Below are 15554 nucleotides of genomic sequence, written 5' to 3' on the forward strand. Positions count from 1 at the left end.
ATGGAGTATTTACAGCTGAGAATAAGATGCGTGGCGTTCTCTTCTGATTCTTGGCACAAGGAACATCTGGAAGGTCCACAGTAACCTCGCTTCTGGAGTTTATCCTCTGTCAATATTTTTCTATGGCATAACAACCAACAGAAGAGATCGATTTTGGGCTGCGATTTAATATCCCAAATGGCTTTCCACGGGGCTGGATCGGGTGGCACATTGGGGATAGAATATAGCTGCGCATAGGCCTGGGCGACCGAGTAACCTGCAGCCCGATCTCCCCATCCTCGTCTGTCTTTCTTGCGGCAGTGCAGGGGAGCAATACCATTCAGCAGGACGCGGAGGTGGTTGACTTCATGTTGGAGGTTTGACGGCACGTCCGACAGCGCCCGCCCATTGCAACCCATTCCACACTGTAATATCCCATAGCCTGTTTTTCCCTGTAGCCTTCATCCAGATTTTTAATGCAGTCACGTTTGGGCAGTCTTCAATTGGATCTCTGTCCATGATTCGATATGTCCATAGATTAATTTTTTTCCCATTCCCGGGAATCCAATAGGCTCTGGATCGCAATAGCCGGGCTGCTTTTGAGCAGATCGTGGTGAAAGGCGAGGTTCCTTGCGGAAGAGGTCCGTCTAACCATCTCATTTGATTGCCTTGGAAGTATTTCCTCCATATTGCTAAATGGTTGTTATATGGTTCAATCTATGTTTTTTTATGTTTTTTATATCTAATTCATCGTTCTACATGTTTTTGTTGACATATATGTATCAAAAATTAAAAATATATAAAATATATATATATTTTTAAAAAATCACTCCAAAATTCGCTCGCAAACCGGGAGCTTTTGAAAATGGTCGCTCCAGCTCCCGCTTCCAAGTAACATAGATCCTACGTCTCAACTCATATTAAATTAGTTTTATATCAGTGAAAACCTTCCCCAACTATTTAACATCGACCATCTCCCTTCATTCTGCACTGTGATTTTGTTGGTGGAACCAACTATTTAACATCGACCAACTCCCTTCATTCTGCACTGTGATTTGGTTGGTGGAACCATCCATCTGCTGCTGCTCTTCTCGTGTTCAGAACCCCCTGCCGCTATCTTACGCTCTGTTTGTTATAGGAGCAGCACAGTCATATTAGTGGCCCAGATGACGAAATACATGGAAATGGTGAATGCGGGTATAAGGATCGTTAATAGATTTCACTCTCATTGCCCTCAGACTTCGCGCACGTATTATCACCCAACTTCTAACAGTAGCACTTGCAGGTCCAAAAATGAGGGTGAGCCCACCTCATATGGAAGAGTAGTAATGGCTACCTCTCTCGTGCCCTGGAGCTTCATGTATCTTACGCCGATTCGACGTTAAAGATCCTCTGTATCGCTCTTTATTCTGCAATTTCTTCATCTTCTTCTGCAAGGGAGGAAAACAATGGGATGGGACCGTCCCCTCACCCAATTCCTTTATTTCTTTTTCTAACAATCTCTTTGCATTTAATCTTGCAATAATATCCATGACAGTAAAAGCACAATATGTTCTTTGTAGTTTTAGTGCTTCAGTTATTTTTATTGTTTTGAGACATTTGATAAAATTGGAATAATAAAGAGAAGATTAGCATAACCTTTGCGCAAAAACGATAACCACAAATTGAAAAATAGTACAATTTTCTTTTTCTATTGTTCTTGTCCTTTCAATCTATTATGGTGGAGAAAACCCTATCGGGGTAAAAATGCCACCGCACAAATTGAGAAATAGTGCAAATTTTTCTTGCTATTGTTCTTTGTCCTTTCAATATATTCTGGTGGAGAAAACCCTATAGGGCATAAAAATGGCACCAATAAGAAGGTATTATATTTTTGTCAAAGAAAACTACAGATTATATAGCTCTCAGTTCTCCTATTCACAGAGGGTACTCTCTTTGGAGAACATTTAGCTCTAGCCACAGATGTTTGTAAGTCTCCTACGGCCTATTGCAGCAATTCTCCCGTTTTTCTTTCCCGACTGGATTAAGATTTGTCCTCCTTTTCCTTTTTCTTTTCTGGTGAGTGTAGTATTCGTTTTTTAATTATTTACGGTTTGGTTTGGTCTTACAAAAGTTTAATTGAGTCCACTTGTAATGGCATTCTAAGTTCCATTTTCTGCGTCCAAAGATTTTAATTGTTTATTTTTGGACTAAGAGGCTCATTGAACTCACAGACTCATTCTATAGCCCAATATGAGCTATGTGTAAGTTTGTCCATTTATCAGTTTTCTTTTAAAATAAAAATAAAATTTAAAAATAATATCAACTATAATAAAAAAGAAAATGAATAAACAAATGCAATACAATATACTTTATTTGGTCTTATATTTATTTTATTTAGCATTCAAAAATACTATTACAACAATGAAAAATAACACATTGTATTTTACACTTTAAAGAAATTTGCATATGAAGAACATTGTATTTTACACTCTAAAGAAATCCCTCTCGGCTCATGTTAGATCAGTGCCCCTTTAAAAATAAAATTAAAATTAAAAATAATGTTCTAAATATAAAAATAATGTCGACTATAATTTAAAAAATGAATATAAGTAAAAAAAATGTGTGAATCAGATGTTTAAATCTTATACTTTTCAAAAATATTGCAACAAGAAATTTAAATACACTATTTAAAAATCTATGATAACTAACTTATGTGGATATCAACTTCATATATATCTATATACCAAAATTTAAGTTTTTATGGTTAAATTTTTTGTTTGGTCTTGTGTATAATTTATTTAGCATTCAAAAATACAATTTAAACAAAAAAATAACACATTGTATTTTGCACTCTAAAAAAATTTCTACATGAAAAAATGTAATCCCTTTCAAGTCAGGTTAGATTACTTAAAATAGATCTATGCTGGTTTCAATTCTCAAATTGTGACATATCTACTCTTTGAACTTATAGAAAAATATTAAAAAAAAAATAATTAATAGAAAAAATGTTAAAAAATAATAATTAATAGAAAAGGAAAAAAATCATGCCTCAATAGATCTGAACTTCCATAGCGAGCATTGTTCAGGCCTGGCCTTCCTATAACTTTTCCCCTCTTCAAAGAAAAATGATCATTGATGGACAAGGAGGGAGATTCTGCATGGCAATTAGATTATGTATTTGGAACTATCTGGAAATTATGACTGGATGTAACGGATGATTTACGTTATATCACAATAATGTTATATCGGAATAATATAAGTGGATGTAAATTGATTTTAATATTACTAATATAAATTTATGTTAAGTATAGAGAGGGATTATTATCCGGAAATTATGGTAGGATGTAATTGATGATTTATATTATATTAAAATAATATTAATGTATGTAAATTGATTTTATTTAAAATTAATATAGATTCATGTTAAGTATGGAGAGATCAAATTTTTTCGGTATAAATTTATGTTAAATATAGAAAGGGATCAAATTTTTCACGTGTAAATTTTTTTAGGGTGCAAAATAAATAGTGTTATTTTTCATTGTTTAAATTGTATTTTCGAATGCTAAATAAAGTATATATAAAACCAATTAAAAATTTTAACCATAAAAACTTAAATTTTATATATATATATATATATATAAAATTGATATGGACATAAATTAGTTAACAAAGATCTTCAATTAGTTCATTTAAATCTCTTGTTGAAATATTTTTGAAAAGTATAAATATATATAGATTTTTTACTTCTAATTACTTTAAATATATTTAATTTTTTTTAATTATAATCTAAATAATAATTTCTATTTAAAATATAATTTATATTTTTTATTTTTATTTTAAAAAACACCGATAATCTTACACATCTAGTAATACTAGACTGTAAAACAAATCTCCCAACCCTATAGAATCCATATTTTTTTACTACCAAAATAAAAATAAAAAATAAAAAAACAACAAACCTCCTCGATGTCTCCTACGCAAGTACCGACGACTATAAACTAGTTTAGGAACATCTACGGCACTGCTGCAGCTAAATGGGCATCTCTTAGGATGTTGATAGCTTAAGGGCTGGTTAAATGGCTGCGGGACTGAACCCACGGATTTTGATAGTTTCAGTAAATTTTTGTGAAGTTGTGAATTGTCTTAAACGGCTCTAGGATTTAAGGCAGGCATCATTGGTTTTCAATGAGTAAGAATATGTTATAAGGGTGATATTCTCACGGTTGCTCTCCTTTAATTCACTGGCATGTTTGTTTGCGATCTTTCATTTGGTAAAGCATGCGCGTGGTCATGTTCCTGCGCGAGAGGTTTCTCCATATATGGTGGTGTAAAGCTTGGGAATCAGTACATTGAGCTTCGGAAGAGTAACACGATAATTTAATAACGATTTTTTAATGCTGAATAAATATTTAAAAAAATCGTAAAAAATTTGATGCTCAAGAAAACATACCTCCGGCCATTGATGCTACTCACACTTTTCCTTGTAAATTACTCGCAAAAAATCACCACCACCTACTACCACGAACTATAGAATCCTTCTTGTCTCCTGCGATCTGTGATATAGTGGTCTTGTGGATATTCGCAACGCAATCCAGTTCGGAATTCATGCAATTTTTAAGAAAACGAGCACCCAACTGCTAATGAACTCCGTTAGAATTTGGAGCAAGAGGAATGATTGGACTGAAAATCATGCGCATAAAACTCTGCTTTCAAGAAATAAAACTCTGCTTTGTGGCACATAATTTCTGTCAATACGTTGTTAACAGCTAAGCTATTGTCCTTTACGGAACTCGAACCCACCCATAAAAAAGCACGAGATCTTAAACTTATAACGCCCACGGGTGGACGAATTCACAATGGAGAGAGGGTTTTTCCACAGGTCTTTGCCAAGCGAGCGAGGAAACAGATAGAATCGCTTCAAGAGCGTATTCAAACGATAAGAAAACCAATTGACAGGGAATTCGCTGGCCAGAAAAATCACTACACAAATCTTTCATCTGTGTGGCTCTTCCAAGCTCAGCTCATTCTGGTGTAAAGTTGAAGGGGATTGAGTTTGTGAGCTTGGAGACCAAACAGAAGTATTTATAGCCAAGCTTCCATCAAACTTTTATTGGCTATGTGTCAAGTGTTCCACAAATCATGGTAGAGCACTGCAAAGGGAGTAATGGACCACTCCAGAAGCTCCCAATAAGAAATTAATTTAATTGCAGTTGATTTCCGTAATTTAAGGAAATGACTTCAGTTGGTTTCAGTAAATGAACGAAATAATTGCAGTTGTTTCCAAATTATCGGCAGTAGTTGAGGAGTCGTTAATAGTCGTAAAGGGAGCTTACATTCTCCCACTTGATCCATACTTCCAATCTTAATGTCTCATCTTAAAACCCATTGATAATCTGTATTAAGTAACAGATACATGAATCATGGCGATAAGTCCTCTAATGACGAGTATTATCTTCCATGTATTACTATGTATTTATTTCTATTATAATTTATGTGGCAACAATTTCTTAATGAATAAACCCTATGGTTATTCTTAGTCCTACACAGATGAATTCTCTCAAATCAAATTAAAGTGCACATAAATATGAGAAAAACATCACAATAATTAAGAATTTCATTAAAATAACATTGTTCATACAATGAGAAACTACATAATGAAACCAAGTCCCATATTCATTACATGATCCTTGAATTTAAACGGTGGCATGCCCTTAGTCAAAGGATCAGCGATCATCAACTCAGTGCTGACGTGCTCAATGACCACTTTCTTTTCTTTAACACATTCCCTTATAGCTAAATACTTAATGTCGATGTGTTTATTTCGACTCCCACTTTTGTTGTTTTTAGCCATAAAAATAGCAGCTGAATTGTCGCAATATATTCTTAATGGCTGAGAGATAAAATCCATAATTCTAAGTCCAGAAATGAAACTCTTAAGCCATACACCATGTAAATTAGCCTCAAAATAGGAGACGAACTCGGCTTCCATAGTGTAAGTGGCAATCAAGGTCTGCTTGGCACTCATCCATGATACAGCTCCACTGACCATCATAAAAATGTATCCTGATGTTGATTTGCGGGAATCAACACATCCAGCAAAGTCAGAATCTGAGTAGCCAATTACTTCCCAATTGTCCGTCCGTCTATACATAAGCATGTAGTTTTTGGTTCCTTGATGGTACCTCATTACTTTCTTTGTAGCTCTCTAGTGGTCTAAACCTGGATCACTCTGATATCGTCCCAACATTCCCACAACAAATGCAATGTCAGGTCTTGTATAGACCTGAGCATACATTAGGCTTCCGACAGCAGAAGCATATGGAATGTTCTTCATTTTTTCCCTTTCAAAGTCCTTCGGGCGTTGGTTCAAATTGAACCTATCACCCTTCACAATGAGAGCTACACTTGGTGAACAATCTTTCATCTGAAATCTCTCTAAAATTTTATTAATATAGGTTTCCTGTGACAGACCCAAGATGCCTCGAAATCTTTCTCTATGGATCATAATGCCAATGACATAAGATGCCTCACCCATTCCTTCATATCGAAATTTTTAGAGAGGAATTGTTTCACCTCATGCAGCAAACCCTTATCATTGGTTGTTAGCAAAATGTCATCCACATATAAAACAAGAAAACAGATTTTACTCCCACTGACTTTTAGGTATATACATTGATCCATAATGTTTTCTACAAAACCGAAAGAAGAAATTACATTATGGAATTTCAAATACCATTGGCGGGATGCTTGTTTTAAACCGTATAATGATTTCTTGAGCTTGCAAACCAATTGCTCACCATCTCTAGAGGGGAATCCTTCAGGTTGTTTCATGTAAACCTCCTCCTCTAGATCTCCATTGAGAAATGTTGTTTTCACATCCATTTGTTGCAACTCCAAGTCAAAATGGGCCACTAATGCCATAATAACACACAAGGAATCTTTCTTAGATACAGGAGAGAAAGTCTCTGTGTAATCGATTCCTTCTTTCTGAATGAATCCCTTAGCGACGAGTCTTGCCTTGTATCTCTCAATGTTGCCCAATGAGTCTTTCTTTCTTTTAAAAACCCATTTACATCCAATGGCTTTTGTACCATTAGGCAACTCAACAAGATCCCAGACTTTGTTACACTTTATAGAATTCATCTCTTCCTTCATGGCATCGCACCATAATTCTGATTCTTTGCAACTCATGGCTTGTGAAAAGGACTCGAGGATCCTTTTTGGCTCCAATGTTATAATTAGATTCTTGCAGATACACAACATAATCATCAGGAATTGCTGATCTCTTTGGTCTAGTAAATATTCTTAATGTTGTACCATCATCTTCCTGAGAAGTATGTGGTTCAACTCGTTGTTCAAAATTTCTTGGAAACTCTTGAACTACCTGATCTACTGGAATGTCGTCAGCAACTTATGGAACTTCAACAATTGGTTGTTCAACACCAGTTTGTACTTGAGGGGTACTGCGAACAATAACCAATCTATCACTTGAGGTGGAAGGTTGAAATTCTAAATGATCCTTCTCAGAAACTATGTTCCTGGTTTGAAAACTCCCACTGATCAAGTCATTTTCAAGAAACTTTACATTTTTTTATTCCACAATCCTAGTGCTGTGAAATGGACAATAAAATCTATAACCTTTAGACCTTTCAGCATATCCAATGAAATACCCAATAATGGTCCTTGGGTCCAGCTTCTTCTTTTGTGGATTATATATTCTCACTTCAGACGGGCATCCCCAAACGCACATATGTTGCAAACTCGGTTTCCAACCTTTCCATAATTCAAATGGCGTTTTAGGAACATCTTTGGTTGGAACTCGATTTTATATATACACTTTTGTCTTAAGTGCTTCAGTCCGCAAGGATTTAGGAATATTAGAGCTGCTAAGCATACTCTGCACCATGTCTAATAATGTTCAGTTTCTTCTTTCTGCTACACCATTCTAGTCGGGTGAACCAGGTATGGTGTATTGGGCAACAATCCCATGCTCTTGAAGAAATTTTGCAAATTGCCCAGGTGCTTGTCCATCTTTTGTGTATCTATCATAATATTCTCCACCTCTATCTAATCTCACGATCTTAATTTGCTTGTTGCATTATTTCTCTACTTCAGCCTTAAAGATCTTAAAGGCATCTAATGCTTCGTTCTTTTTATGAAGCATGTAGAGATACATATATCGTGAGTAATCATCTATAAAAGAGATGAAGTATCTCTGACCATGTGAGTCCATGTCTGGACTACATATATCAGTTTGTATGATCTCTAATATGTCCGAACTCCTATTGGCACCTTTCTTTGACTTGTTGGTCTGTTTTCCCTTTATGCAATCCACACAAGTCTCAAAATCAGTGAAATCCAGAGTATTAAGTACCCCTTCATTTACCAATCTTTTAATTCTTTCTATGGAGATATGACCTAGTCTCCGATGCCATAATTTAGAGGAATATTCATCAATAACACATCTTTTAGTGCCAGTGTGAACATGCATTGAATCATAAGTGACATTGTTTTGTAAATTAATACAGTGAAGACCATTAGACAAAATACCATTCCCAACATAATCAGATTTATAAAATAAACTGAAGGATGTTTCTGAAAAGTTAAAGTAATATCCAAAAGGTACAAGCCTTGAAACTGAAATCAAGCTTCTAGAAAAACTTGGAACATAAAAGGTTTTTTTTAATTCTAAAACAAAGCCACTACTTAAATTTAAATAGCATGTTCTTATAGCTTCCACATGCGAGCCCATCTTGTTTCATGATAAGATGCTTTGCTCACTTCCCACTAGCTTCCTTAGGTTTTTCAAACCCTTTAAGGAATTTGAAATGTGAATTGTTGATCCAGAATCAATCCACCTGGTGTTAATATTGACATTAACCATATTAGATTCATAACAAACAAACGAGATTGGCTTACCTTTGTCCGCAAGCCATTTCTGAAATTTGGCGCATTCTTTCTTCATGTGTCCCTTCTTTTTATAGAAGAAACACTTGGAATCCTTCTTGATATCAGCTTGGGGAGGTACTTTACCTTTCCCTTTCTTATTGGCTTGAGATTTTCCCTTTCCGCGCGTTGTCAGCATTGCACTTTCTCCCAGTTCCACCACCAGTCTCTCTTCCTCTTGAACACACATGGTCATGAGTTCATTAATTGACCATTTATCCTTATGTTTGTTGTATGATATTTTGAAGGGTCCGTATTGGTGCGGAAGGGTGTTCAAGATGTAGTGCACCAGGAAGGACTCTGATATTTCAAACTCGACTTTCTTCAATTGAGCCACAGTGTCCCTCATTTGCATGATGTGTTCGCGTACACCTTTCACACTGGTGAGCCTTAGGGATGAGAACTTCATGATTAGGGTGCTTGCTAGTGCCTTGTCTAAAGTGACGAATTAATCATCAATGGCTTTCAGCAAGTCTCAGATATTTTCATGCTAATCAACGGAACCACGAATACCAGTTGAAATTTTAGTCTTAATGAACATCATGCTTAAGTGATTAGATCGCTCCCATCGTTCATAAAGTGTGTTGTCCACTGTAATGCTGGTATTAGTGAGTGCCGGTGGTTCATCTTTCCTAATATCATAGCCTATGTCCATCCACCCCAAATGAAGGAGAATTCTCTTCTTCTAGACCTTATAGTTATCTCCCTTAAGTTCAGGGATATCACAACAAATTTCAAAGAAATTTGCAAGTTGTACAACTGCATAAAATTAAACATCACATGCTTATGTTAAAATTGAGGCCTAAAAATAAAATTTCATGCTTTACCAATGTAAACCATGCTTAAAATTGAATCTAATGACATACAAATTGCCTGTGGGCTAAATTTTCAATTCAAGTAGATTCAATTATTCTTTATGATAGAATTTATCAAATTATTCACTTAATTCATAATTCTAAAGAGTATATTATGATTATAATTTGATATAAATTCTATCTTAGATTTGAACATTTATGATAAAACTATTAATTCATAATTCGTGTGGGTAAGTTATGAATAATTTAATATTTTATCCTAATTAATTATATAAATATAATAAAATTTCACGTGGGATAAAATTTATTATATTTAGTATAATTAATTACAATTAATGTTTAAATATTCTTTATGTGATCCTGATCAAACTTAATATATAATATTATTTAATTAGAGATGTTGTGGCTATTCTCTAATCAATTAAAATTATATGGATCACTAGACATTATTTCTTTTATGCATAAAAATTAGCTTGAAATAAACTATAATATTCATGCATAACATTCAACGATGGGTCTCGTATACTCATCCAAAATAGCATGTTTTAATTTAAAATAGAAATAATCAATTCATGCAAATTAAATCCGAGCATTAATAAATTTTGCACAACAATTATCCAAAAGTCATATAATTAAATAAATATTATAATCATAAAAATTGAGCAAAAATTAGACATATTTCCAAATAAATGTCTTAATTTAGAAAATTCTCAAAATATAACATTTAGCTGAACATAAATGTCTATAAACACCAAGGCAGAGATAAAAAAGACTCTGATACCAAATGATAACTTAATAACGATTCTTTAGTGCGGAATAAATACTTAAAAGAATCGTAAAGAATCGTAAAAAACTTGATGCCCAAGAAAACATACCTCCGGCCATTGATGCTACTCACACTCCTCCCCTGTAGATTGCTAGCGAGAAAACACCACCACCAACTACCGCGAACTATAGAATCCTTCTTGTCTCCTCCGGTCTGTGCTATAGTGGTCTTGTGCATATTCGCAATGCAGTCCAATTCGCAATTCATGCAATTTTAAAAAGAAGACGAGCACCCAACTGCTAATGAACTCCGTCAAAATTTGGAGCAAGAGGAATGATTGGACAGAAAATCATGCGCATAAAACTCTGCTTTCAAGAAATAAAACTCTGCTTTATGGCACATAATTTCTGCCAATACGTTGTTAACAACCAAGCTATTGTCCTTTACGGAACTCAAACCCACCAATAAAAAAACACGAGATCTGAAACTTATAACGCCCACGGGTGGACGAATTCACAATGGAGAGAGGGTTTTTCCACAGGTCTCTACTGAGCGAGCGAGGAAACAGATAGAATCACTTCAAGAGCGTATTCAAACGATAACAAAACCAATTGACAGGGAATTCACTGGCCAGAAAAATCACTACACAAATCTCTCATCCGTGTGGCTCTTCCAAGCTCAGCTCACTCTAACTTGATGGTGTAAAGCTGAAGGGGATTGAGTTGGTGAGCTTGGGGACCAAACAGAAGTATTTATAGCCAAGCTTCCATCAAGATTTTGTTGGCTATGTGTCAAGTATTCCACAGATCATGGTAGAGAACTGCAGAGAGAGTAATGGACCACTCTAGGAGCTCCCAACAAGAAATTAATTTAACTGCAGTTGATTTCCGTAATTTAAGGAAATGACTAAAGTTGGTTTCAGTGAATGAAGGAAATAACTGCAATTGTTTCCAAATTATCGGCAGCAGTTGAGGAGCCATTAAGAGCTGTAAAGGGAGCTTACAAATTCAAAAGGCTAAATAGAAGGGGAGCGCAGTGGAGTTTTGTTATTCTGTTTGTAGATTACCCAGTTTGACACTCAGTCTTACTACTCCTCTGGGGTCATTTCTTCTAATCAATTACTAAATTTTAATAATGCAATGAAACATAGTTTCAAGACTCATCAATTTCAGGACTCAGACTTATGGAATCTGAAAGACTCAGACGTAGAGGAATTTGTATAGTCTGTGACACATATACAACATTGTTCTTGATAAGGAGATGGAGGCATACATGGTCGTCTTCTTGATTATGGAAAAAAGAGAACGGGGGAAAGGGGAGCCATGGCACTGTAGCTATCGTTAAGGAATCCCATGCAAGGAGTAAGGCCTGCGATGGAATTCTGACTGTTGAAAGGTGTTTTGTTTCCCAGTTTAATTGTTTCCATATTCAATATGAGCTTCCGGTGGGGATTTAGGGCACAGAATGCATGGCTAATTGGTTTTTAAGAGGCTTGGCCACTCCTCTGCGGGGATTGGCTCCCGTTTTTTTTCACCTTGTTAGATGGTGATTTTAGTATTACATGGTTTATCTTTCCAAGGTGCTAATTCAATTTGTTCGGTCTGAACAACGGTTCTCGCGTGTGGGTTCATGTGGAATTGTTGAAAGGGGATACAAGCACAAACTGGTTTTGGATGCTACAACGGGTATGTTATTTTCCCCAAGATATTACCTTTGTTTTGGGCTGGTTGCAAATTGACGACATTAAATACTTTTTTTCCTTTCTCAACCTCTGTTATACCTTCTTCTAAACATTTGATTTTAATTTATGGTCTTATATTCTATAATTTTACTTTGCACTCTGTCACTCTCCTTACATATGTGTCTTGTGAAGGCCTTATGCCTTCCATCTCTGAATCCTCTTCCAACTCTTGGTTTAGGACCCCTCGCTATAGATAGATCATGATTGCTACTTAGCTTCCTTGCTCTTATCAGAGACCGTTGGCCATGTTTATGGTCATGTTTATGTTTCATCTCCAGACCTGCAAGAACTTTAGTTTTAAAATTTGTAATATTTGGTTTTCTTTCTTGGGTTGTTACTACCGCTGCTGTAGCTAGATCTTTGCTAACCTCACATTCTCCTTCGGCTCTGGTTCTTGGCTGGATTCATCTCTTTCCGGTACCGGATTTTTTTCTCCCTTTTTCCGGTGTACCCTTTCTCCGGCATTCTTCTCTAATTCGTGGGAAATAGGTGGCTCCATGTTCGTTGAGATCACCTCCATATCTCCCCACATGTTGGCCGGACAGATTCCCATGCGCTTTAGTTGCATCGATTACTGGTTTCTTACAACATGTTAATTCCCCCATGTTAGCTTTAGAAGTTTAGCCATTTCTGGACGCTATATTGACAGCGCTCTGCTATCTCAGTTGTTTGTGGTTTATCCTACACACAAGTGTTCTCCCTCGGTTGACATTCTTTCCGCTTCCCGAGGCCTTCCTCATTTATTTCTTTTCTCATCCCATATCATTGCTATCCATCTGTTAGATTTCCTTACATTAATTGTTGTCATACATCCTTTTACAAATATTCTATTGAGTCCTTTCAACCCTCCGCCAAATGGTGGGCCATCTCTTTGACTCATCTGCCAACGAGGCCCTTATCTAAGCCATGATGGACGCTAAGTTGCTACTTCAACATAATGTCGATTCGGGCATTCGGTGTGGCCCACACTCACTGGATACGTGGCATAATATCTTGGGAGAGGCTAGTCCGCCACATGGCATCTATGCATCACACGCTTCGCAGGGTGGCGAACATGTTGCATGGGGACGTCGTTCTAAAAACGAACAATGTTCTATTAAAATGACCTCCCTGCCACCCGCTCTTTCTTTTGATAATGGTGTGCTTGTTGATAGAATTACAAGTTTACAGAAGAGAGCTTTAGTTGGCCGATGGTATTTTGTTGATATTAGTGACTCAGATATGAGAGATTGGGTGGGGAAAAAATGGAAAACCATGTTGGGTTACATGCCGACTGTCGTTCGGCTCCTGAAGGGATGGTACAGTTTCCATTTTCTAAGTCAGGAGGACTTAGAAAAAATCAAATTGCTGCCATGGATTAACGAAAAGAGCTTCCTCGCGTTGCACCACTGGTACATTGGATATAATTCACTCCACAATACACCCTAGAATAAGCTCATTTGGGTGAAACTTCCCGGCCTTCCCATTGAACTCTGGATGAAACAAGTCTTGATGGACATTGGAAATGCTATAGGAAAATTTGTGTACATAGACCCTCACTGTTTGGGTGCACAGGACAAAAGGGTGGCTTGGATCTTAATTGAGAAAGAATACTGTGGCGGTTTCCCAGACCACATCGATTTATTCTGGGGGGAAACACATTTGTCTCAGAGATTAAACTTTTGGGGAGTTCCCTTTTGATGCTCACATTTCCACCATACTGGGCATCTGTTGGCACAATGCCCTTGCAGGCCGGGCGGTCTACTACATGGCAGACCCATCATCGATCATCCAAGGGGTCGTGATGGTGGAAGCGGTCCTTCACCAAACTTTCGGAAGGCTATCTCACCCCGGAGGTGACATGCAGGTATTCCACGTAATACTTTTCCGCATCGTTCTTATACTCTGAACTCTTCCTTAAATGGATCTTCGCCTATTATGGTTCCATCGTCCCCATTATCCTCCCTGAAGACGGACTCTCAAGATCAATCTACCCTGCTATTCAGCCCCGAAAGTCCACCCCGGTTGCCACTCCTCCCCATCTGGACATTCCGCCACCCCACCCGATGCTTGGCCTTCCTTCCACCTCACATATCCTGTACGTTCCATCCTTTTCACCTTCATTACTTGCAAATCGGGGTAAAGGGCCAAGGACCAGCACCACCCCACCTAACTCACCACTAAACTCTCCTACAAACTCTATCGGTAGTGACCTGGATTTTCTACTCAATAGAAAATCCCTGGACTTGTGTACACTCACCATCCACAAACCTGTTGGATCACCCACTCCCCACATCAATCCTACATCAGCCTCCAACATCACTGTCAGACACACTCAAAACTGTGGGAGCAAACATTTTAGGGGACAACCTAGACCTAGACCTAACCCCTTCGCCTCTCCTATGGACGATTTTTTGGTTGATGTTCCTATTGCTGACATCACTAGCATGGAAACCCGAGATGTCGTCCCCATGACATTCATTCTCTCCCTGAATATACGGGGATTTGGGGTTGCCTCGAAATTTTGAGCCCTCAAGAGTCTTTTTTTCTCTCTTTGCCCTTCTATCATTTTTCTATAGGAATCTATGCACTATGTCCCTCAGGTTATATTATATTTCAGGAAAATGTTCCCAAATTGGCACATATCCGCCACCGCGGCTGTTGGACTCTCTGGCGGTTTGGTGGCAATCTGGGACCCTATATGGGTTTGTCTCAAAGCTTACAGTTGTTTCGCAGGCATTCTACTTGAGGGTCACATCTAGGGCCTAGAAGGACACATACATATTCTAAATACATATGCTCCTTACGGGGATTGGGCCATTTTCTGAGATCGTCTTTTCTCCTCTGGGATAATGTAACCTACCTCCCTCATCATCGTGAGAGATCTGAACCGTACTATTGCCCGAGAGGAAACTTGGGGTCGAACCAAAAGACTTGATCCACTGGCGGGAATGTTTAGGGACGCCCTTCTTACACACAATTTTGTAGACATCTTCCCGGAGGTTATGGCTCCGACGTGGGACAATGGGCAGGAAGGTGCGGCATATATCGCCAAGAAAATGGATCGTTTTTTAATTCATGAACATTTGATTGATCGTCTGGGGGAGGTACAAGAAAACATCATCAGTAATTTATTATCCGATCACAGGCCTATTACTCTGGCCTGGAAGAAGCCGCTTATGCATCCTGGAATGCCTTTCAAATTTAACAGAATTTTGTTAGAAGATTTGGATTTTAGCACTCTAGTCCGAGAATCCTGGAACTATGGGACACTCTGGTCCGGGAATCCTGGAACTGTGGGAGTGTTACTGGTTCCTCTCCCATGGAACATATCCTTGATAAACTG

At 37.3% G+C, this 15554-nt stretch overlaps 1 non-coding gene across 1 annotated transcript; it reads left to right on the plus strand.

Annotated features, from left to right (window-relative positions):
• The first annotated feature begins 1566 nt into the window (after positions 1-1566).
• LOC149223211 (U6 spliceosomal RNA) lies at positions 1567-1665 on the plus strand. Its single transcript, XR_016249805.1, has one exon. It is a non-coding gene; the product is annotated as a U6 spliceosomal RNA (small nuclear RNA).
• Positions 1666-15554: the final 13889 nt, after the last annotated feature.

This window comes from Pinus tabuliformis, chromosome Q (genome assembly GCF_031772625.1).
Source record: "Pinus tabuliformis cultivar Carrire ecotype Pingquan chromosome Q, CPIR1, whole genome shotgun sequence".
Classification (NCBI taxonomy): Eukaryota; Viridiplantae; Streptophyta; class Pinopsida; order Pinales; family Pinaceae; genus Pinus; species Pinus tabuliformis.